General features: G+C 43.4%; 1 protein-coding gene across 7 annotated transcripts in view; it reads right to left on the reverse strand.

Moving 5' to 3' along the window:
* The window catches only part of LOC124615282 (protein hu-li tai shao), a 444,989-nt gene that overhangs the window by 400,943 nt on the left and 18,767 nt on the right, over positions 1–25,279 (reverse strand). For 4 of the 7 annotated variants that reach the window (XM_047143337.1, XM_047143425.1, XM_047143504.1 and 1 more), the window contains exon 1: positions 21,812–21,984. The exons of 1 other annotated variant lie outside the window; for it this stretch is intronic. The gene's annotated coding sequence lies outside the window, so the exon portion shown is untranslated. Of the gene's footprint in view, positions 1–21,811; positions 21,985–25,279 lie in introns of those variants that run through there. 2 more of the 7 variants (XM_047143660.1, XM_047143579.1) reach the window with 1 other exon arrangement.

The raw sequence follows: 25,279 nt of genomic DNA on the forward strand, positions 1-25,279 counted from the left end.
GCCAAAAGGACCTCGAACTTGAGTGTTTGGAAAACTTCCTTGGGGTAACACGGCTTATCCATAAAATCTATCCTCTGAAGATTGCTTGGATAAGATGCATGTCTCAGGAGCATCCGAATTATGGATGTAATATGCCATTTCCTGGAATTCGGTTAGGAAACACGGTTTCGTTGTGATGATAGGTTGAATTTTACGATAAAATCTTCCTCTGTGTGTGTGTGTGTGTGTGTAGTGAGCCATTAGGTTGCTCTTGAGAACGTTTCTTGATTGAGAAAGTGATTTAGGATAAAGTGGAGCAATGCCTCGGAAATGGCCTTTTTAAATACTATCCTTCCCAAAGACCGTATGAGTGGTGGTTCATACGAGGGCTGTACAAACTGTTTCACGATATGTCTAGAATACCACTTGTCCAGAATTGCCCAATATTCTTTCGCTATAACAAAGTCGCCTTTCTTCCACCGATTCCTACAGCATTTCTGTCTTTGAATTCCTTCGATGTCTACTACAGTGACAACGTCAAGGGGACCTCCAGACATTGGAGCAGCAGGCTAAAACATATTCCATCAGCGTCTTATACACGGTGTCCTTATCAGATGCAGCTAAATCTACAGTTCGCATCCCCACTACTGATTTCATGCGTTCACTCCATTTAACATCGCTTCGTATTATTAATCATTAGTATTTAAACGTTGTGATAGTGTCTAGGAATTTTAGATCAATTTTGTGAAAGGAGACTTTTTTATGATAATTGTCTTACAATTACATTTCAAGAGCGCTGCCATTCTGTACATGAAACTGAAATATTGCTGCGTATTTCCTCCCAATTCCGCCACGATTCCAACGATACACCTACACATATGCAAAAGAGGGAAAGAAAATAGCGGAAAGCACATGGCTTCACATGCAAAGAAAATTACCACATTCCACAATTTTACGTTCCGTACTGAAAATTTCATGCGCTAACTGCCTGTTATACTGCCCCTCATTCTGACGAAGTTGCCTGGACTTTTTTTTTCAACACGCATGTCAGTCATAGTAAATATTTCAATCTTTTAGTTGCGGGAACAGCTACGTAATTAACGGTTCACGACACCGATCGGCGCCTAAACAAATACAGAAAATAGCTCAAAATGTAATATTGTCGATGTAATTTATACTACGATGTTAAAACAGTTAAAAAGTCGTTTCACTATCTGATGTCAAAGGCATTATAATAGCCTAATGTGGTACTATAAATGCTTTTAAGAACCTGTCTGTCAACCGAAACTGGTTGATTAATAAAGAATTTCTTCAGCAGCTAGAGGCGACAATCATAACATTTTTCGAAAATGCATTACAAAACAACTGTGTGACCAATTATATAAGTTTCCACACAAAATATTACGCTATTTGTAAGGCAATGTCTAAATTCCCAAATCATACTTCACTTGTTGCCACAATATCTCCCCGAATTCCAAGTTATTTGCAACAGGTTCATAGCGGCAACCTCTGTTTGTCGAAGGATGGTTTGAAACAATTATCATGATCTTTTTATTTTAATAAGAGAACTTGTGTGTGGGTCAGCAATTCATAACGTATTTTCCCTGCAAATAACACTTCCACAACTAAACGCCATTTTTTTTATTTCGTTCTTCGCTACTAGTTTTGGGGTGCAACTGTGGGCAATGATGACTGCAGTATGACAGCTTGGCTGATTTGAACGAAAATGAGCGCTTGACAATTTGGTTCCAATCTACAAGCGATCAACGAACAAGATTATAAAAAAATGGCAACTGTAGAACTTATTTCCAGGCAAAAACTTTGCAGTGAGGTCTACTCAGCTTCCTTTTATAAACTCCTTTGCTGCTCAAATGAAAAATAGTCCATCATGGCGAAGAAGCAGGTGAATGAGAACTTCTGAAAGCTGGCAAGGAATGACAATATGTATGCAGAGAAACGACGAAGTCTTCGCAGGACGCAAAACATGACACTCGTTCAAAGAGATGGAAAGTGACCGACGAAATCCCAATAGTGTTAAAAAAAGATAAAAAACCTCCATTACTAGGACCACAGTGCGCTACAGATGGATAATGCTATTATCAAGTAGTGGTAATTTTGTGATATACTAATGTAAATATTAGCTGTGAACTCCAATGTGGCAAGATTGATACCAAATCGAATGAAAATCATCAATGACCAAGCACACATACCAATTTTTTCAGCATCGTGGGAGCTATGCTCGATATCTTCATAAGCGTTCATGACCTACTTGGCCTCGCAGAATGGTTTTACCATTAAGATACTGGAGCAACGACGGAGCAATACATGATTACCTCTCCGAAAACCGTAACTGGGGATGGTCATTCTCAGTGTCTTACTACAAGCATCCAATAGTACTTATGGTTTATTCTCTCAAATGGTACGTAGGATAGTGAGAAACGGTTTGCTTTAGTGATCCATAAACTATGGGACGTAATAAGAACAGGCACAATATACTGACGAAAGGATTTTTGCCTGTTGGCAGGTAACGCCCTAATCGGGTTCGAAACTTGCGTACTGTTTCAACAGAAAAAAAGTTCTGCTGCTAAAAAAAAAATCGTTCTCTATTCCGTTCACACCATCTGACTTGGATGTGAAATCGAACAGGGGAGTAACGTAGTTGGCGCTAAAAGAAGAAAATCTCCAGGAAAAAAGACGTCTCCACTATTATGAGTTACTGCGAGAAAGATAAAACCCGTCAGAGATTACGTGTCTGTCTGGAGTAGTTTACCATATCGTCTCACAAACAAGGCTGCCAAAACAAACTGCAGCGGAGCTGACTAGATGTTATACAACCCGAATGCTTTTTCGAGCCCAAGGCCAGCTCCAAGATATAGTTATCACGTCGGTATCACGATGCACAATAGCAGTAAGGATTTGTCCCACTATCGTCGAGTTGGCAAACGAGGCAACATATGCCTTGGTGAACATGTGGTATCGCTACACAATTAGGTACCCACTCACAGCACAGATGGTTCAGGAGCAAACCGGACGCAGAGAACCTTGCGACCTTTCGTCTAGAGAAGGCTAAATGTAGGTGGGCACTACTCCCATGAGATGAAACTCTCGGCTGCCGAGGTCAACTCGTGGCTTCTACGTAATTTGCACATTAGTGTGGACGAGGTCACCGCAGTTGCACGAAGCGACGGGAGAAATGCGTCACCACCGTCGGTGCTTATGTAGAGAAGTTCTAGTTTCTGGTATAGTATGTGCAAAGTCATTAGGTGCTAATCTTCAGACATTTGCGATTTCACACTTTCAAACTTGGTCACTTAAAATTACTGTAAATCAGTCATTGAAACGCCTCCTACATTTCTTCCACATAAATTCTGTAACAGTTTATGTGCCAACGAGAATCTTGGCAAATTTGTGTGTATCTGTGTGCATGCGAGTATGTACGTGTATTTTATTCATCTTTCACATCAATGCGATGCCCTATGGTACTGAATCTGCTGGGTACAAGCAACCTAATTTCAACAAATGGATAGTTTTCTTTAAGCATATCTGAAACATCATAGATTCTCCTTCCATTTTTTTTTTTTTTTGTGTGAAGCTGGATGTGCCATTGTTTACGACAGATTATAAAGTAAAACTAGCGTTAGAGCTGAAGTCACTGCCTGTCATTCAGTTAGGTCATGAGATTTTGTGACAGCTTACTTGACAACTGAAGAAAACGTTAATGGTTACATTGTACCGCAAGAATTTTAGTGCTTCAACAAGATTAATTGATTTACCAATATCTTTAACTTTCCTTTCCTCTGTGAGTAACGATATTGTCTCCTACAGATTATATTGTTTTCAAATCATCTTTCGAAAAGTCGCCAGCCCCTGTGTTACACGTTGATGCGGCAAAACCTCTGACATTTTACGCGAGTCAGTGTTATTTCCAGAATGAAGTAGGTCTGTACGGGGATAGCAACCTCCTTTCATAAAGAGAGGCACAAAATGTGACTCTAAAGGTGACTTCTTTCTAATTTGTCATTTAGTGTCGACAAAATACTACTTTTCCTGCACACTCCACTTTCGGCGATTATGCACTGAGGCAAGAAAGTCCTGGGATAGCGATATGCACTTGGCAGGCAGGCAGGCAGGCAGGCAGTAGTAGTAGTATCACGTACACAATGTACATGGAGTACAAAATTAAAGCAACAAACGGTAATTTTGCAAGATTGCATTTATTTTGCTATAAAACAAACATGTGATAGTAATGTAGAAACAAAGTAAAGAATACAGGACATAAACAACTACAATATGCGTAACGATAGACAAAAATGTTCCTACTTTCCAATTTAAAGGATTTGCACACACATTCTGACAACTGAGTAATGTGCTCAATATGGAGTTTGACCACTTCTCGCAACAACACAGGCCTGACAAAGACGAGACATGCAGTGAATGATGTCATCAGTCTCATGCTGAGGCAATAACGTCCGTTCTTCCTGCAGAGCTGCTCACGAGTCTTGCTGAGTGGTTGGTGGATGCTGACGTGATGCGACCCGTCTCCGCAGTGCTTCCCAGACCTGCTCTACGTGATTCAAATCTGAAGAGCGAGCAGGCCACGCCTTGCGTGCAATATCTTCAGTTAGAGCTTGGACACATCAGTACGAAGTCTGGGCCCACAAACCTTGCAACAACCGCACGTGAGGTTCAAAGATCTCGTCATGATACCCGACAGCAGTTAAACCTTACCGATTCATGCGTACAATTTTCATGAAGAGCTGTTCGAGTAGTCAGCATAATCACTGCGCACACCTTTAGGGATCGTCCTTGATATCGGTCTCTTTCCATGGGACCCGAAATTGTGTTCCACGTTCCCCGCAGATGTGAATCCTTCGAGAATCCCTCTCCAGACTAGATAGGGACTCATCTGTGAGAAGTACATTGGCTCACTGTTCGACAGTCCAGGTGGTATGTTGACGACTCCAATTTGCATTTTCCTTCTTGTCTTTGGCATACAGTTTCGGTCTCTACATACATTCGCCACATCCGAGAAATAACCGAATGATTCACTTTAAACCATCGCGCCCCATCAGTTTGCGACTGTCCTGCTTCCACTCCTCCTAAGCTCTGCATGCAGAGAATCTGGCAGGCGTCTTTTCTGTGCTATACTGCACCGTCTGTAACAGTGTGCACAGCGACTGTGGTTGTAGGACTACCCGGCAAATACTACCCTGTTTGATGGGTACCCTGACGTCACCGTTGGCATGTTGTCCGTTGACCGGATGCCATCTTCCGTACAGAACACGATCGTACAGGACCGGGGAATAGCTGTTTGTTGCTTTAATTTTGGACACCAGGGAATACAAGGAGCTGTCATTTGTACTCAGACATTCCTGTAAAAACATTTCAGACGTCATTAGGGCCGCATGACGAGAATTACGGCTCTGAACGTGCACTGGTAGTTGGAGCTAGACGCATGGCATATTCCATTTCGGAAATCGTTAGGGAATTAAATATTCCGAGATCCACAGTGTCAAGAATGCGCCGAGAATATCAAATGTCAGGCATTACCTCTCACCACGTACAATGAAGTGGCCGACGGCCTTCACGTAACGACCGAGAGCATCAGTGTTTGTGTATTGTCAGTGCTAACAAGCAAGCAACACTGCGTCAAATAACCACAGAAATCAATGTGGGACGTACAACGAACTTATCCTTTAGGATAGGGTCACGAAATTTAGCATTAATGGACTAAGGCAGCAGACGACCGACGCGAGTGTGTCTGCTAACTGAACGACATCGCCTGCAGCGCCTCTCCTGGTCTCGTGACTATATCGGTTGGACACTAGACGACCGGAAAACGTTGGCCTGATCAGACGAGTTCCGATTTCAGTTGGTAAGAGTTGATGTTAGGGTTTGAGTGAGGCGCATAGCCCACGAAGCCATGGACCCGTCATCAAAACACTGTGCAAACTGGTGGTGCCTCCATAATGATGATGTAGGCTGTGTTTACTTGGAATGGACTGGGTCCTCTGGTCCAGCTGAACAGATCACTGACTGGAAATGGTAATGTGTGGCTACTTGGAGACCATTTGCAGCAACTCATGGACTTCATGTTTCCAAATAACGATGGAATTTTTATGAATGACAGTACGCCATGTCGCCGGGCCACAATTGTTCGCGACTGGTTTGAAGAACCTGGCCACCCAGATGGCCCGACATGAACCCTATCTTACATTCATGGGACATAATCCAGGGGTCAATTCATGCACAACACCTGCACCGGCAACACTACCGCAATAATGGACGGCTATAGATGCGGCATGGCTCAATGTTTCTGCTGGGGACTTCCAATGACTTGTTGAGACCCTGCCCCGTGGAGGTGCTGCACTACGTTGGGCAAAAGAAGTTCTGACACGGTATTAGGAGGTATACCATGACTTCTGCCTCCTCAGTGTAAGGAACAATAGGAATCAGTCAGACTGATAAAAATACCTGGTTGTAACTATTTGTTATAAAATGGAATGACAGAGGCTTAGGTGTAAGTAAAGCATGTATTTTACTTTATTCATCTGTAGGGTATTGGGAAAAATGCAAAAACCTAGAAAGAAGCTAAAACATTGCTTAATGTGTTGGACACATACCGAATAACACTAACATGGGATACTGGAAGTATACAAAGAAGAGAAATGTGGTGTACAGAAGGATACTGATAATTAGATGGGTAGATCAAGTAACCAACGATGAGGTCCTGAACAGAACAGGGGAGAAAAATTTGTGGGATAACTTCATTGATTGATAGGACATTCTGAGACATCAAGGAATCACTAATTTAGTACTGGAGGGAAATGAGGGTGGGTGGATGAGGGGAGGGGGTGGGGAATTGTGCTGAGGGGCATTTGAGCAATCATAGTAAACGGTTGTGAAAACACACTTTACCACTTAGCAAACAAATAATCCTGAGCTATAAGGAGAATCAGATCAGGGATTAGTGAACACAGAGCTGCCGTAGCGAGACTGAATAACTTGACTCCCAAATCCACCAAAAACAAACGAAAAATATATCTGTTCAAGAAGGCAGATAAAAATTAGCTTGTCTTCCTGAAAGACAATCTCTAGTCCTTCCATATTAACAATTTAAGTGTAGACCAGATCTGGCTTGAAATCAAAGAAATAGTACCGACAGCAACTGAGAGATTTGTACGAAAATAAATTAACAAACGACGGAGCTGATCTCCCATGGTACAAAAAACAGGTCAGAACACTGTTGCAGACAACGAAAAATGCATGCCAAATTTTGGCGAAAGCAAAATCCCCAAGATTGGCGTTCTTTTACAGAGGCTCTAAATTTAGGGCTGACTTCAATGCGAGACGCTTGTAATGGTTTCCACATCGAAATTTAGTTTCGAAACTTGGCAGTCGTATGTAAATCATGTTTGCGGTAAGATACAATCAATGCTTCTCTGCGCAACGGAAATACTATCGACGGCAGTGCTGCTAAGGCCAAGTTACTAAACATAGTCTTCCGAAATTCCTTCACCAAAGAAGTGGAAGTAAATATTCCAGAATTCGAATCATGAACAGCTACCAACATGAGTAGTGAAGCAACTTAAATGACTTAATAAAAGCAAGTCTTTCGGTCACGATTGTATACCAGTTAAGTTACTTTCAGAGTATGCTCATGCAGTCATTCCAGACTTAACAATCATATACAACCGCTCCCTCGACGAAAGATCCGTACCGAAACATTGGGAAGTTGCACAGGTCACACCAATATTCAAAAAAGGCAATAGGAGTAATCCACTAAATTACCGGCCCTTATCGTCAACGTCGATATGAAGCAGCATTTTAGAAGTTATACGCATTGTGTTCGAACATTATAAATTACCTCAAAGACAACCGTCTATTGACTCATATTCAACATAGATTTACGAAACATCATTCTTGTGAAACACAACTAGGTCTTTACTCAGACGACATGCTGAGTGCTGTCAACAAAGGATCTCAAATTAATTCCGAATTTTAGCTTTCCAGATGTGGTTCGACACCGTACCTCACAAGCGGCTTGTAGTCAAATTGCGTGCTTATGGAATATGTCTCAGTTAACCGACTGAATTCGTGATTTCTTGTCGGAGGTGTCACAGTTCGTAGTAATTGACGGGAAGTCATCGACTACAACAGAAGTGATTTCTGCCGTTCCCCTAGTTGGTTTTATATGTCCTCGGTTGTTCCGTATCTATATAAATTATTTGGGAGACAATCTGAGCAGCCGTCCTTGGTTGTTTACAGATGATGTGTAGTTTATCCTCTAGCAAAGTCATCAGAAGACCAAGACCAATTGCAAAAGGATTTAGGGTAGATATCTGTACAGTGTGAAAATTGGCAACTGACCCTAAATAATGAAAGTGCAGAGTCATCCATACGATTGTTAAAAGGAATCCTTTAAACTTCGATTACACGATAAAATCAATCAAATCTAATCGCTGTAAATTCAACTAAATATCTAGGAATTACAATTACGAACAACTTAAATTGGAAAGAACACACAAACAATGTTGTGGGGAAAGCGAACGAAAGACCGCGTTTTATTGGCACAACACTTCGAAGATGCAACAGATCTACTACGCTTGTCCGTTCTCTTTTGGAGTACTGCTGCGCGGTGTGGGGTCCTTACCAGATAGGATTAACGGAGCACATCGAGAAAGTTGAAAGAAGAACAACACATTTTATATTATCAACAAACAGGTGAGAGAGTCTCACGCACATGTACAGGATTTGCTGTGGACATAATTAAAACAAAGGCGTTTTTCGTTGTGGCGGCATTTCACGAAATTTCAATCACCAACTTTCTCCTCTGAATGCGCAAATATTTTGTTGACCCGCTACAGGGGGAGGACCGATTATCACAATAAAATAAAGGAAATCAGCGCTCCCACGGAAAGATTTAAGTGTTCGTTTTTTCCGCGTTCTGTTCAAAAAATGGTTCAAATGGCTCTGAGCACTATGGGACTCAACATCTGAGGTCATCAGTCCCCTAGAACTTAGAACTACTTAAACCTAACTAACCTAAGGACATCACACACATCCATGCCCGAGGCAGGATTCGAACCTGCGACCGTAGCGGTCACTGAAGCGCCTAGAACCGCACGGCCACATGGCCGTCTGTTAAGATAAAATGTGTGCTCGCACAGCCTAATGGTTAAGACGACTACTCGCAGGAAAATACGGGTTACGGTTTGCATTGGCATCATTTCACGATATCATTTCCCTTGATCCACTGTGCACGTAGTTAGTTCATTTCACACTGGCATTTTCCACAGACGGCCGTCGCAGGACAGATAGGGTGGACGTGTGACGCTTCGGCCACATCTCGATGCACCGACCGCGCCAGGTCTGGTACTAATGTGGCAGGGAAACTGCCGAGGACGGGCCGTGTCGGCACTGCAAATGAGGCGAGCCTGCCAGAGGCAGGATTCGAACCTGCGACCGCAGCGGTAGCGCGGTTCCAGACTGAAGCGCCTAGAACCGCTCGGCCACACCAGCAGGCTCCGCGCTCTGTTCGAGAGTGGAATAACAGAATTATTATGAAGGTGGTTCGATGAAACCCGTGCCAGGCACTTAAGTGTCATATGCACCGTATCCACGTAGACGAAGATGTAGATGTAGATCCTTCCCGCGCTCTTCTCGCGAATGGAAACAAACCTTAAAATGTGGTTCTATGTCGAATTACTACCCGACATGCACTTTACAGTGATTTGCAGAGTATGGGTGTAGGTTAAATGGAGATCAGAGTTTTAATGTTCAGTCGATGACGCGGTTATTAGAAACTGAGCGGGAGCTCAGATTTGCGAAGGAAAGCGAAAGTGCCGAAAGTAGCAACGCCGAAAGGCAGTATCGATTTGTAGAATGACCTGAAGAGGATTGATGAACGGTGCAGGTTCTGGCAGCTGACCCTGAACGTAAGTAAATGTAACACATTACGCATACGCAGGACAAGAAATCTACTACTCAGCAGTTACACTATTTATGACAAATTGCTGCACATAGTACCTACAGTAAAATGTCTAGAGCGACCATACGTGGAATCACCACACAGAAGAAACTGGGGGAAAAGCAAATGCCAGACAGAACGTAATAGGAAAAATCTTAAGGAAACTTAACTCATCCACGAGGGAAGTGGCTTACAAAGTGCTTGTTCGGGCGATTCCTGAGTATTGTTCATCAGTTTGGGATGGGAGGGAAGGAGTAGGGGGGAGGTAGAGAGAGATCCAACAAAGAGCGGCGCGTTTCGTCACGGTTTGGTTTAGTCGGCGAGAGAACGTTACACCTCGTCAACGAACTCCAGTGGCAGACGGTACAGCACAGGCATTGTGCATCACGAAAAGGATTACTACTGAAGTTTCGGGAGAGTACATTTCGGTAAGAGTCGGGGACAACATACTACTTCCTCCCACACAAATCTCACGAAATGACCACTCCGAGAAAATTCGACCTTATACACAGGCTTACCAATAATCATTCCTCACACGCGCCATTCGCGTGTGTAACAGGAAAGGGGTGATCAGTTGGTGGTATCTGAAGTACCCTGCCCCGAATAGCGTTAGGTGGCTTGCTGAGTATGATGTGCCGTTTCTAAGGAATCACCCCGGCCTATGCCTTAAAGGGTTCCATCGAAATCACGGAAAACCTAAATTCTTACCAACGAGCCACCCCATTCAGCAGAGAAGGAAAGGTCTTCTGCACGTTCTGTCATCCTATATGCAGGTTTTGTCAAGCGCTGCTGCGAATCTAAAGATAAGCTAATTCATATCTGATCCACTGCTGTTACTGACTCTTCGCGCACGCAACTGATAATAACAACGGCAAACGATTAGATAACGAAATTCTTTTTTTGCATATCTTAGTCTCGGGTAACAAATAGCATCATGACAGGCTTTCGACGTCTTGTCTCAGTAATTCACCAGATGATTCGAGTACGTTACGTAGTAACTTGTCAGCAGCGGGCAAGAACATACGTGAGCTGATATGTTCCGTTAAGACAACTTACGCATCGAGACTACAGTTTACCTTGGCGCCAGTTGTAAGTTGCCGGTTCATGTGTTTTGTCGGTAAGTCTCCCAGCTGTCGATAACTCATTCAGTAATTACCCAATGTGCGTTGAGTAGAAACCGCGGTAAGAAGGCAGCCAATGGCGTTTTGTGTCGTTCTTTTCAACAGGTGCAATTCAGTTACAACAGCGTGTCATTTTCGGAGAGTACACCAGTGCACATCCTGCAGAATACGGATATTCCGTTATACTATCGACCACCAAGGTCGCCTGATCTTACAGTACATAATTTAGTGAGGATTCGTGAAAAACTCCATCTACATGCCTCCCCTTCCAACTGTCTTGTATAAACTGCGACACAGTAATAGCACAGAATAAAGTAACTCCAGACACTCTGGTACTCGCAAAATTATGGAACTAGTTTCACTGCCGGCCGGTGTGGCCGAGCGGTTCTAGGCGCTTCAGTCTGGAACCGCGCGACCGTTACGGTCGCAGGTTCGAATCGTGCCTCGGGCATGGATGTGTGTGATGTCCTTAGGTTAGTTAGGTTTAAGTAGTTGTAAGTTCTAGGAGACTGATGACCTCAGATGTTAAGTCACATAGTGCTCAGAGCCATTTGAACCTAGTTTCACTAACGTCTGGGTGTTTTTCGTGAGTCCGGTGGAGAGAATAGCTAACAGTTCTGAAAGGTAAATGAAAACTTGTAAAAAGAACCCCAAGGTCTAATGCGCATGCGTGTAAACGATGTACCCTTGCAAAATGGGTTATTTTTGAAAATATAAACTTTGTAGTCCTGTGCGTAGGTCAAAATGTACCCCTAGTTAGGGATGGCGGTGATCAAAGAAACAACGGGTTTTCGGTTATATCTTTTTCCACGCCAGTTTAACCCGAGTGTTAACACCATTCGAAATAACACATTTTCAATTTTTTTATTCCTATTGTTTCCTGTAATAAACTTCGAAATCGAACAAAAACTGAGAATCTTCTCTCAGCTTCGAGATACACAGAATCAAAATATTACATTAAATACGCAAATAAAAGAAATCTTTGTCCATCCATCGTTCGTTGCTTTTCCCGAAAAGTGATAAGTGACTGAAGACTAAAAAAAGTCAGTATTGACGTACTGATTCCAGTTTTGTGAAACTCTGCTCAAAAATCATAAAATCAAGGACCATACCATTATTTGGGCATTATGAACAGTCAGTGTTAAATGGTTAAACCGAGGCTGAAGAACTCTTGATTTCCGTGTTAATATGTCCGTTTTCAAGGACTACAAGCAGATAAATGCCTATTATGTAGACAGGGGAAGCAGATCAGCTACTTTCTATTCTTAACATATACTATGAATGAATTCTTAATTTTTTAATGTTATCACAACTAACTTCCTTTTATTATTCCACAGAACTGCTGGCAGACAAGTCTTTAATCTTTTAAGCAAATGAAGCACTGTACTCCATTCCCACGCCACTTCGTAAAAATATTTTCGTACTAGGTTGATGCCATTATGTCCGCCGGCGACAGAGAGAAACTGTAGTATAGACCAGGTGGGGGCAAGTACTGCACACTACACGCACACACTAACCATAAGCCACGACACACGGCAACATGGGGCCTTATTGTCTCAGCAATGCTGCGCAAATACTCATGCTATATGTTTGTTGTTCGTTTCTGTCGTCATTGTTATTCAAAAAGAACCGAATAAGAATTAGTCCACTTTTAAAAAAAGGCGTATTTAAAAAAGGAAAATTTTTTAGCACTGCTGCTACGGCTAACTTATATTTCGTTTTTTACAGGGTTATTAGTAAACAATAAAAAGCACCGCTTATAAATGGGGCCAAACAAATACCGAAAAATACCGGTTATCCAGAACTAACATATCGGTATCAGTTTTACCTGATCGGTTTTTCTCATCCCTAACCCATATTCCTATTTTCGATCATGAAATCTTCGGACACCGGACGAATTTTTTTTGGGTCGACCTATATTTTGGAATATTTTGTGTTCTGTGGAGTAATTTTCCTGTGCGTCTTGTGTTTCCGTCGGATGGTTAAAATTAAAGTGCAGTTACATATGTTCAGTGTGGGCTGTAGATGTCACATGGCGACGAAATTTAGTAGATACTGTAATGTATTAATGTGACACCGATTTACGCTGTGAAAATAGCTGCAACTGTGGCAACCTGGTGCAAATCTGGCGCTGTGTATGCAAAAAAGCGCATAGAAATATCTAATGGATTAGAAACTCGACGTGAGCAGAAAAGGTGAAGCAAGTAAGAAAGCCACAATGTTACTTTATTATTAACTATCGTTTACACAATTTGTTGTGTACAAGCACCAGAGACGTCGACGAGATACTGTACAGCGCCAGATTTGCATCTGGTGGCCAAAATTAGAAGTAATATGTTTCCAGCGCAAATCAGTTCTGCATCAACGTGTTAGCATATCTATCAAGTTTCGTTGCCACATGATAATTATGGGCGACATGGATCTCCGTGAGAACCTGCACTTTAATTATAACCACCCGGTATATGAGCCGTTGAGAACCCAAGTGGTCCAAGCCAAAAAATTATAGTTTTTGAGTTATACCTTCTAGTTTGCTCACAGTGCACGGAAATTTATTATTGTGAAGTGGTATAACGATAGCTCCCACAGGAGCCAATAGAGAGCTCCAAATGCATTCTCCCTCTCACGCCTGACTGAAGTGCGTTCATGAGAATAGTGGTATAAGTCAAGCAGTAAAGCCAAATGATCTTGTTGTTCTGTGTTATTCTGCGTGTTTATTTAAGCTCTTAAACCAAAAAGGCACTGCAACAGTGCTAGTAAGTATCTGCATAGTTTTCTTTCTTTAGATTTGTAATATCCAGATGCTGTTAAAGCAGAAATTGTCTTTACAAAGAAAGTTTGCACTCCATGAAGTCTAGGTTAAACCCTACACGAATCAAGCAGTGTTGTCTCACATTAAATACATAAACCATAAAACTCCTCCCGCTCAACAATGCTGTGCGACTCGTCACCGAGGCAAAATGGAAAGACATGATTATACTTCTCCCGTACATTCCTCCGGTGCACCGCGCTTTCTTCAACTAACTGACAACTGCTAGTTCGGCTCAGGAATCTAGGCCTCGACATATCGACTCTTTGGCAGAGGAAAATGATGTGGACGGTGAAATCGAGAAGACATGCTCCATTATAAAGCCTCTTGAAATATCAGCATGATAAGCATTACATTTTTAAGAAATTTTGACATTTAGAAACAACAATTTATTTATAATTCGTAGGTGAACGCACTGCTGAACTATCAGACTCAGTAGGTAGCATTCTAGTAATTAACAATAATAATGCAATCATTTTAACTCAATTTGTGAGAGAAAAGAGCATATTGAGAGCAATAAGTGCAGATTCACATTTAGTGTATCACAGCATGTTGATGTTTTATAAATAAATTGCACTTACGCAGATTAAAAAGATGCGTATTCCTTCTCAGGTATTCAACTTCACCAAAACATTTGTAAGAAAAGTGGTACAACTCTTGATTTATACCACTTTATATTTCACCGTGAACAAAGTTCTCACAGGAAAAGTGGTACTCCAACTTTTAGAGAGTACAAAAAGTAATTTAAGGTACAAATAACTAAAATGTCTGTAGTAAACGTAATTATTTCATTTGTACATTTCATGAAATGAATCACGAACTATTGTAGAGCATGATTTTACTCTAAATTTCCCTGAAGTTGGAGAAATTCAGTTATACTACTTCGGCTCTAAGTGGCTCATATACGACTCTTCCATCGGGAAATGGCTGGAGTGGCGCAACACTCAAAGTAACTTCCACATTTCAATAAATTACTGTAGCGTTATTGTTCACAATGAGAGAAACAAACATAATTTTTCGAGAAGGCTCGTAGAATAGAAGCGCAAAGGTATACGCCTACATCCCTGACGTGGGATTGTTGTAAAATTTTGGAAGTAGTTGCATGCTCGTGCGTTATGACATTTATATTGACCGAAAATCTCCTCTGCAGGAGCCACCATGTGTTCCGAAAACAACGATGCTGTGAAACCCAGTTTGTCCACGAGGCCCAGAAAGCACGAGAGACGGGCGCCCATGTCGATGCTGTGTTCCTTGAATTCCGGAAGAAGCTCGATACAGTTGCGCACTGCCGCGTGATCAACAAAATATGAGTGTACGGAATGTCACACCAGCTGTGTGACTGGGCCGAGGATTTCTAGTAAACAGAACACAGCATGTTATCAACGAAAAGAAAACTTCAGATATAAAGTTACTTCGAACGTACCTCAGTCGAGTGTTGTAAGACCGTTACTTTTCACGATACATAAAAACGACCGAGTGGGAAACAATGGAAGGTCCTTCAGACATTTCGCGGATGATGCTGTTGTATACAGAGAAGGCGCAACACTAGAAAATTGAAGCGAAATTCAGGGAGATCTGTAGGTGATCGCCGCATGATGCAGGGAATGACAATTGATCCTCAACTTAAACATATGTAACGTGCTGCGCATAAATATGTAGAGAGACTCATTAATGCATGGATACAATATTGCATAAGAATGAATGGCTGCAGTCACGCCCATAAAATCTCTAGGAGGAACTGAAAGTAGAACGACAACATAAAACTATTCGCAGGTAAAGCAGATGTCGTACAGACTCATTGCGAGAATCCTCAGGAAGCTTACAAAACCCTCATTCGAGCAATACTTGATTACTGCTCGTCAGTCTGGATACCAGATAGGACTGATAGAGAAAATACGGAAGTTCCACAGAAGAGCAGTGCGACCCTTTAACGATTTATTTAGCAAGCACGAAAGTATCACGGAGATGGTCACCCATCTGCAGCGGCAGGCGCTGCTAGAGAAACGTCTTGCATCACGGTGCGGTTTATTGTTGAAGTTCCGAGAATGTACGCTCCTGGATGAGTCAAGCAATATATTGCTTCCTTCTACGTATATCTCGCGACAAAGTCATGACGGTAAAATCAGAGAGATTCGTGCTGACACACAGCTCCCAGCCTGCGCCGCCTCCAGGTCATACAGAGCATGGTGCTACGTATCGTAACCATTGCACCACGATACACACGCACTGCAAACCTTCACAGAGACTATCGCCTTGAGACTGTCACGGAGGAATTCAAAGAACTGGCCTTACGACACTGTACAAGAACCCGAGGCACTCAGTCCCTTCATTATAAATATAGGAAAGTGAAACTTCCTAGCATATTGAAACTGTGTGCCGGACTAAGACTCGAACTCGGGACCTTTGCCTTTCGCGGGCAAGTGCTCTACTACCTGAGCTACCCAAGCACGACTCACGAGCCGTCCTCACAGGTTCAATTCTGCCAGTACCTCGCCTCCTACCTTCCAAACTTCACAGAAGCTCTTCTGCGAACCTTGCAGAACTAGCACTCCTGGAAGAAAGGATATTGCGGAGACATGGCTTAGCCACGGCCTGGGGGATGTTTCTAGAATGAGATTTTCATTCTGCAGCGGAGTGTGCGCTACTATGAAACTTCCTAGCAGATTAAAACTGTGTGCCGGACCGAGACTCGAACTCGGGACCTTTGCCTTTCACGGGCTAGTCCTCTACTATCTGAGCTACCCAAGCATACATCATCGCCCACAAATAGTCTTTGCTAGGGACGATTACCCACTTATGACTAGCAAAAGCTCACCAACAAAGCAAATACTGGTGAACCTCAGCATTACAGAAAAACTAACTGGCAATGCCAGGGAAGCTGCATTGCACACTAAATGCAAAGAAAACCCAACAATATCCCAAACATTGTGCGATCGATTTATGACCAATTGGCCACTCATACGACAACCTTGGCATGTTACAGGTACAGACGCCGTAGCTGGCCCAAAAGACTTAACAGGTACCCAGCCCCTGCAGTACCCCTCCTCGACTGGATATTCTCTTATGACGACTTAAGCTATGACAATCGTACCGAGCACGATACCGAAAAAACTAATCACATCCTTACCCCTACATGATCTGTCGCAGATAGCAAGGAAACCGCTACTGCTGTTACTATACATCCAGACTATCGCGAAGGTTTTTCCCTTGGCGCTTGCCTCAGGACTATTTTCCCCTCGGCCCCAAACTCACCACGCTTGGTCCGCTTTTCGACCACTTCTATCTCCTAGAGGTGCAGTATTAGTGGGTAATCCTATCCAGACGTACGGACATCATCATCACATAACATAGCGTGATCTCCTCGACTGAAACTAAAATCATGGAGGCGACAGCAGAACTTTTGTGATGGTCACCACGTCGGCATGGGCGAACGTGATGACCAAAGCACTCACCGCCACACACTGAGGCGGCTTGCGGAATTCAGAAATTACCTACGCAGATGGTAAATTCCCATGCACGGGCGCGTAGCGCAGTCGGCTCCATCTTCAGGAAAGGCTGCGTACCACGGTCCTGGACACGTGACAGCCGTGGAGACTTTCAGTGAGGAGCAACAAGGCGGTATGAGGGAGCAAGGTCGCAGAGGTTGTCGACCTCGTCGGCCCGCAATGGGACGGGCCAGCCAGTCTGCCTTACGCCCAATGCGGCGGCCGGCCGGCCGCCCACGCCTCCCACCCCACGTCCAATCGATACGGCGACCGCGCCACGCGCCCCCTTCTAGCCTTCGCTCACGCTCCCAATATCACAGGTAGCAACGGCGCCCCCAACATCGTCGCTCTGAACGCCACCTCGTTCAGGCAGTTCGCGCGTTTATGAGCGCGGAAAAAATCGGATAACCTGTGACCGACATGGGCGCAGTTCCTACGCTCGAAGGGACGAAGATCACGATTTAACGAGACGGAGAACAAGTTCGGATTGTGTAAAGGCGGAGGAAAGAAACAAGCCGTGTCTCTTTCTAAGGCTTGCCCCCCCCCCCCCGACTTTTGCGATTTAGAGAAACCTCGGAAAATCTAAACTTGGGCCTTCCGACTGGTGTTCGAATTGTCGTCATTCCGAATGCGGGTTTATTGCACCAATTACTGCGCAACCTCTTCCGATCGCCCAAGCCCGCAAAATGTCTAGCAGGTAAAAATGGGCGTATCGTGTAGTTTTTCATCAGTAAAAGGCCAAATTTCGTCACAGTGAGCGAAAGGGTGGCTATACTGTTAGCTGTCTACAACCACTTGGTTACCTATCAATAGCCTCAACGCAGGTCGTGATTGCAGAAATTTTCTCCATCTTTAACCACTCCCTCAATCCCGCACCACTGCGAACTTAAACTTCCATAATCTTTAATTTTGCAACGAGTTGCAGAAGTGGTTAATAAATTACTTATATCTATGCAGAGCACACACCGATCATTTTGCATGTGATAAGCTGTAGTTGAGCCCTGGACGGAGACCCAAACACTTGCGTGTGCAGACCGACCCAAAGGTCCAATTTTTTGCGGGATCATCCCCATTTCTTCTAGACTCCACACTGCCCGCAAAGGGTGAGAGTACTGGCGTTGGTACCAAACAATTTCAGCCTGTTAGATGCAATCAAACCTGTAATACGATGGATTGGGCTACATTGAACCTACCGATACTACTCACCTGCTGTGGCCTGTTATGAAATCAAAATGTCGGAAATTAACTTCTCATCGTAATCCAGCACTGGTAAAAGTGAGCCGCAAGAATTAAACTGATTTTCGATTCGTTGGCCTCACCAACTCCCGTCACTTATTTCAACCTATGAGATGCCTCGAGGCTACGTTACGTACAACTAAAACATCGTATGCACATTCACCAACTTTGCCACTACACAACTACTAGACTTTCACCTTGGGCAGCAGCCCCCCTCCCCCTCCCCCAACATACGACACACCTGCAAGATCTGACCTACATTTTCTGGTTCAACATGAATGGAGCATTCAGTATAGAACGCACAAAGTAGTGTTAAACCATTAGAAAAGAACACAAAGTTATTTAAAACCATAACATTATTTGAAGACAAAACTGACATTAACGGTTCAAATATCACGAAAACACATTACAATACTGAACTACTGTAAGAGACCGCTGATATCAACAACACTTCGTTCTTTTCTCATCAACATTTAACTACAGCCAGATTTGCATGTGTCCTTCTGACACCAAAATTTCGAAATTGAAACCAGCTTAGTGTATAAAAGCGAGAAATTGCACAACTATTTGCAAACGCACTAGAAAAAGGAAGGCAAAATGATTAACATCCCGCCGACGACGGTTTCACCACAGACAGAGCAAACCTCCGTTAGTAGAAAGTAAGTTGTCATGTTTGTCCATCTTGTGGATGGTCACACGCAGATTTGAATACCATCCCTCAGGGATACGATTCCAGTGCCTTACCAACTGTGCTGCCTCACTCGGGACACGAAACTGGAGACTCAGCGCAGTACACGCACGCGATTGGCTCCCGGTTGTGTCCTGAAAAGCGGGACACTGCGGTCAAGCGATAACAGAAGTTCGCACACCACAGGAACACGACACTTCTACTGACCAAGAGTAGGAAACTAGTTGAAAAGTTGCTGCAAGACGACGCTGCCACTCCTAGCTTACATCGCGACAAGATTTCATCAATGAGAAGTACAAAATAGGATTCTACTTAGGACTAATTATTTTACTGATGCATGCCTATGCAATGGAAGCTGTTGAACCATAAAATAACATTTATTGCGACTTGTATACAGGCTACAATCCTTTTAAGAATATCCGCCACTGGTTAACATTTATTTTATTTTTGAGCAACATAAAATAGAAACTGGGAAGAGATAAAAATCATTAAATGAACAAAATGTACCAAGATTTTGTTCTAGGGTGTGGGCTGGATCTCTGAACCCATCTACAGCAGTGATTCCCAACCCTTCTGAAACCATAAACACAACTCCCCATCTCCCATCAACATTAGCGCCAAACTAAACTGTAGAATGTAAATAAATTTTCTTTCAACAATTAGTTTCAAAATGACGAAGAATAAATGACATATAGTTCTCGTAGGTGTTTTATTAAACCACAAACTAATGATACAAGCTCCCTCTGCACTACTGCTCTCCCTCGCGACACTCTTCATGGACAACACGCACCCGTATTTAAAATCAACCCAGTTAAAATCTGTGCACCATACTTACTGCTTGTAAATCATTAATTGCTGGATTCAGTATTTCTGAAATGGCAGAAATTTGAAGACTTGAGGCTGTCAATTTTTTGCATATGACCTAGGTCGCAAATAATAATAATACTAATACTAATAATAATAATGTTTAGGCTATGCAGCAATGTAGTAGCCATTACAGTTACTAGTGTGTTGTGTTGTCAATTAGTTCGTCTACCGGTTGCGAAGTGAACAACGAAGCAGTTTCTGGTCCATTGCGAGAACTACCAACAACTCTGAAACGGCATTTTCATGAGATATTTAAGCATATGCGATGCATATGTTTCAGTTTTACTGTCATACATGCATGGAGCAAAGTACATGTTTAGTGGGTGAACTATGTGAGGAAGGGATGTTCATGCATTCCTTTCACAACCTGTAACCTCAATTGCGTCACGCTTAATTGCTAATATTTGAAAAATATAAGTAAATTAAGTAACCAGTATTACACTCTTACAGAATTGTGGTATCTGTAATCATTTTTTAAAAATAATTTAGTTTCTGTGACCGAAACACAATTGAACCCTTTCGTCTTTTATTCCTGACAATTTCAGTGTACCCCTCAGGGAGTAATTACCCCAGGTCGGGAACCGCTGACATAGCGGGAGAAAAGTTCGTTTGCACTAAATAGCTAGAGTAATCCATTAGCACATTTCGTGGCTTACAGTGGCCACTCGAATAATACATATTGACTTCGACGTCTGGTTACCCTACGCCGAACAGGCGTGTGGGTGGGGAGTTACTTCTAACAATGAGGAGATGTTTGACGGGCGGCGAAGAAAGATTGAATGGCATTTTGTGAAGCAAATGTTCTGTGCACTGTGCAATACTCCTCTCAGACAACCGTGAATCCCAATGAAAAAGGTTTCCGGCGAACATCACATACTGAACTTCCCAAGCTGTTCTTCTCAACACTTAAGTGTGATTAGAAATTGGGGATAACTAAAACTACAGACCGTCAAAACATTTTAATGCTGCTTCTTATATCGAATTTGTTATTTCTTAGGCTTTAGTACTGTGTGTTTTAAACCCTCGTCCCATGCACAAGGGCCTGATAGCTCAGGTTCAATAAATAAATAAATAGGAATAAACGTCATAATTGACGACGGATTAGTTCCTAAATGTCGTGTGGAAGATACATTAAGTAGGTAAAAATTGTTGAAGTACTAGTACTTATGAAGAGGAAAAGGGCTATATGAGTTAGTTCCCTGCATCACACGCAACAAGATGGTTCTACACTTGAAAACTATAACATACACACGGAATAGAAACACAGAACCCACCGAGGAAAATAGCTCAGTAAAAACGAAAATTGAGCGAAATCTCTATTTCAGTTCCATGCAGTCGTCGCTCACACTTAAATCTGACGAACAAAAGCACGTCTGAAAAATTTGCTAGGCGGGGCACAGCAGCAATTGCTGACAAACTCGTTCTGGCACAAGCCGTATCTTACAGGCGGTTTATCTGATGGGCGTAGCCGCAAGAAGGTACTTCTACTCCAGACTTGCTGCCAGCTCTATACTGTCTGCTTAGACGAACCCGAGCAGGTTTCCTCCGCAGATGTGTACTTGAAAGGGAAGAATCATCGGTCACGTCCTTAACAGACTCTCCACTGCCCCGTGCGCGCCTACAGCTCTAGCAGTGCCGCAGCAGCGCGGCTTTGCTCACCTCTGCCTAGCCGGTTCCTCGCAGGCAGCCCGGCAGAACACGGCAGCGACGTACACAAACAGAGAGAACACGCACAGGATCACACACACAACGCTGGACTGCCGGCTGAACCCAGAGCGCCGATCGCACAATCCTGTCACGCCCGCAGCACTCTGCGCACTAGCCGGCGAGCGCGTTGCGGGGCCCAGGCTCGGGCCGGGACGGCCGGTCACGTGACCGCGTGTCAGCCGCCAGCTCACACCGAGACCGCACGCCAGCGCCACTCCGCGCCGCGGGCACGCGCAGTCGCAGCACTAACTTCTGCATCAGCTCATTGACTGCTTCGGCTGCTGACGTGTTTTAGATGCATACTCTCACATTTCTTCCTGAACCCTCGGAAAAGTAAAAATACAGTTACATAAATGCGGTTCGGTCGGTTGGATTTACAAGTATTCCTAAATCCAATGCGATGTAACACGAAAAACTTGTGAATTCAAAAACATCAAGCGATGTGGCGCAGTTGTTAGCACACTGGACTCGCTTTCGGGGAATGTTACTATCAGCTGGCCATCGTATACACCGACCACGTCTTTCGCTAGTTGGCTACTGAGCTATGCACTGTTTACATAGCGAAACAAAAGTATACAGGGTTATCCACTGATAGCGACAGGGCCAAATATCTCACGAAATAAGTGTCAAACGAAAAAACGTCAAAGAACGAAACTTGTCTAGCTTGAAGGGGGAAACCAGATGGCGCTGCCATAGGTCAAACGAATATCAACTGCATATGGCTCACATTTTTAGACGAACAGTTGGTAACAGGTAGGTTTTTTTAAATTAAAATACAGAACGTAGATACGTTTGAACATTTTATTTCGGTTGTTCCAATGTGATACATGTACCTTTGTGAACTTATCATTCCTGATACCGCATGCTGTTACAGCGTGATTACCTGTAGCCGGTCGATGTGGCCGAGCGGCTCTAGGCGGCACAGTCTGGAACCGCGCGACCGCTACGGTCGCAGGTTCGAATCCTGCCTCGGGCATGGGTGTGTGTGATGTCCTTAGGTTATTTAGGTTTAAGTAGTTCTAAGTTCTGGAGGACTGATGACCTCAGACGTTAAGTCCCATAGTGCTCAGAGCCATTTGAACCATTTGATTACCTGTAAATACCACATTAATGCAATAAATGCTCAAAATGATGTCCGTCAACCTCAATACATTTGGCAATACGTGTAACGACATTCCTCTCAACAGCGAGTAGTTCGCCTTCCGTAATGTTCGCACATGCATTGACAATGCGCTGACGCATGTTGTCAGGCGTTGTCGGTGGATCACAATAGCAAATATCCTTCAACTATCCCCACAGAAAAAAATCCGGGGACGTCAGATCCGGTGAACGTGCGGGCCATGGTATGGTGCTTCGACGACCAATCCACCTGTCATGAAATATGCTATTCAATACCGCTTCAACCGCACGCGAGCTATGTGCCGGACATCCATCATGTTGGAAGTACATCGCCATTCTGTCATGCAGTGAAACATCTTGTAGTAACATCGGTGGAACATTACGTAGGAAATCAGCATACATTGCACCATTTAGATTGTCATCGATAAAATGGGGGCCAATCATCCTTCCTCCCATAATGCCGCACCATACTTTAACCCGCCAATATCGCTAATGTTCCACCTGTCGCAGCCATCGTGGATTTTCCGTTGCCCAATAGTGCATATTATGCCGGTTTACGTTACCGCTGTGGGTGAATGACGCTTCGTCACTAAATAGAACGCGTGCAAAACATCTGTCATCGTCCCGTAATTTCTCTTGTGCCCAGTGGCAGAACTGTACACGACGTTCCGAGTCGTCGCCATGCAATTCCCGGTGCACAGAAATATGGTACGGGTGCAATCGATGTTGATGTAGCATTCTCAACACCGACGTTTTTGAGATCACCGATTCTCGCACAGTTTGTCTGCTACTGACGTGCGGATTAGCTGCGTCAGCAGCTAAAACACCTACTTGGGCATCATCATTTATTGCACGTCGTGGTTGGGGTTTCGCATGTGGCTGAACACTTCCTGTTTCCTTAAATAACGTAACTATCCGGGGAACGGTCCGGACACTTAGATGATGTCGTCCAGGATACCGAGCAGCCTGCATAGCAAACGCCCGTTGGGCCTTTTGATCACAATACCCATACATGAACACGATATTGACCTTTTCCGCAATTGGTAAACGGTCCATTTTAACAAGGGTAATGTATCACGAAGCAAATACCGTCCGCACTGGCGGAATGTTACTTGATACCACGTAGTTAAACGTTTGTGACTATTACAGCGCCATGTCACAAAGCGAAAAAAGTGGTCCAACTAAAACATTCATATTTCTTTACGTACTACACGAATATGTAATAAAAAATGGGGGTTCCTATTTAAAAAAACGCAGTTGATATCCGTTTGAACTTTGGCAGCGCCATCTAGCGGGCCAACCACAGCGCCATCTGGTTTCGCCCTTCAAACTAGACGAGTTTCGTTCTATGTAGTTTTTTCGCTTGACGCTTATTTCGCGAGATATTTGGCCCGGTCACTATCAATGGACCACCCTGTATACTGAATGGCCGAAAGAGTGCTATGAAGCGTGATGCCGACACTTACACTTCGCGCTATTGTCCGTCCTATCCACGCAATCCACGGTAAATAATTATTACATCGGGGTATTACGACACACAGAAGGCGAGCTACCTTTTACTATTTTGTCCTGTTCTGCTGTGTTTGCGCTAACTTGACTACATTTTCACATTCAAAATGTTAGCGTTAACATAAAGTCATATAGTTGCTACACAATAGCTGAGGACAATTCTACTCCAGTTAATGAGATTCCAGGGCGAACAACTCTGTCAATGTCAAGCCGAATAACCGCTTGCATAAGGGCCAGAGGTGAACCAACACGATATGCTTAATTTGTGAGGCTCTTATCTCTTGAATAAATCATCCAGTTTCTATGAAATTGTAATCATTTGTTTGTCTGTACATATACACCACATGTGCTGATTTCCGTCCCACTTGGGTAAACCCTTCGTGGTGTGTCTTTTTTATTCTTTTACTTCTTACAGTGTATTTACCACAGACAATATGCAGTTTTCGTAACAAACAGTTTACTTCACAAAATTAATTCGAACACTAAGAACAATTTGTCTCACTACAGAAAAACTGATTCCGTAGTTCAAAAACACCTATTTTCAATAACTTGCTAGCAAAGATGGAAAATTTACGACGTAATATATTACATTTTAAGGCGAAACTGAAGGCTATATCGGTGTCAAACTCTTTCTCTATGAAATTCTCAGCAGAGTTAATTGACGTATATACTCCTGGCGAAGGAATATGTCTGGGAACATTTAATGCCTTCCTATTCGCCTTAGCATAATTTCTCACTCGCAATTCTGCCTCCTATTCTTGTATGTGTAGTCATAAGTTTCCCGATGCATTA

The sequence above is a fragment of the Schistocerca americana genome, chromosome 1 (assembly GCF_021461395.2).
Source record: "Schistocerca americana isolate TAMUIC-IGC-003095 chromosome 1, iqSchAmer2.1, whole genome shotgun sequence".
NCBI classification, from domain to species: Eukaryota; Metazoa; Arthropoda; class Insecta; order Orthoptera; family Acrididae; genus Schistocerca; species Schistocerca americana.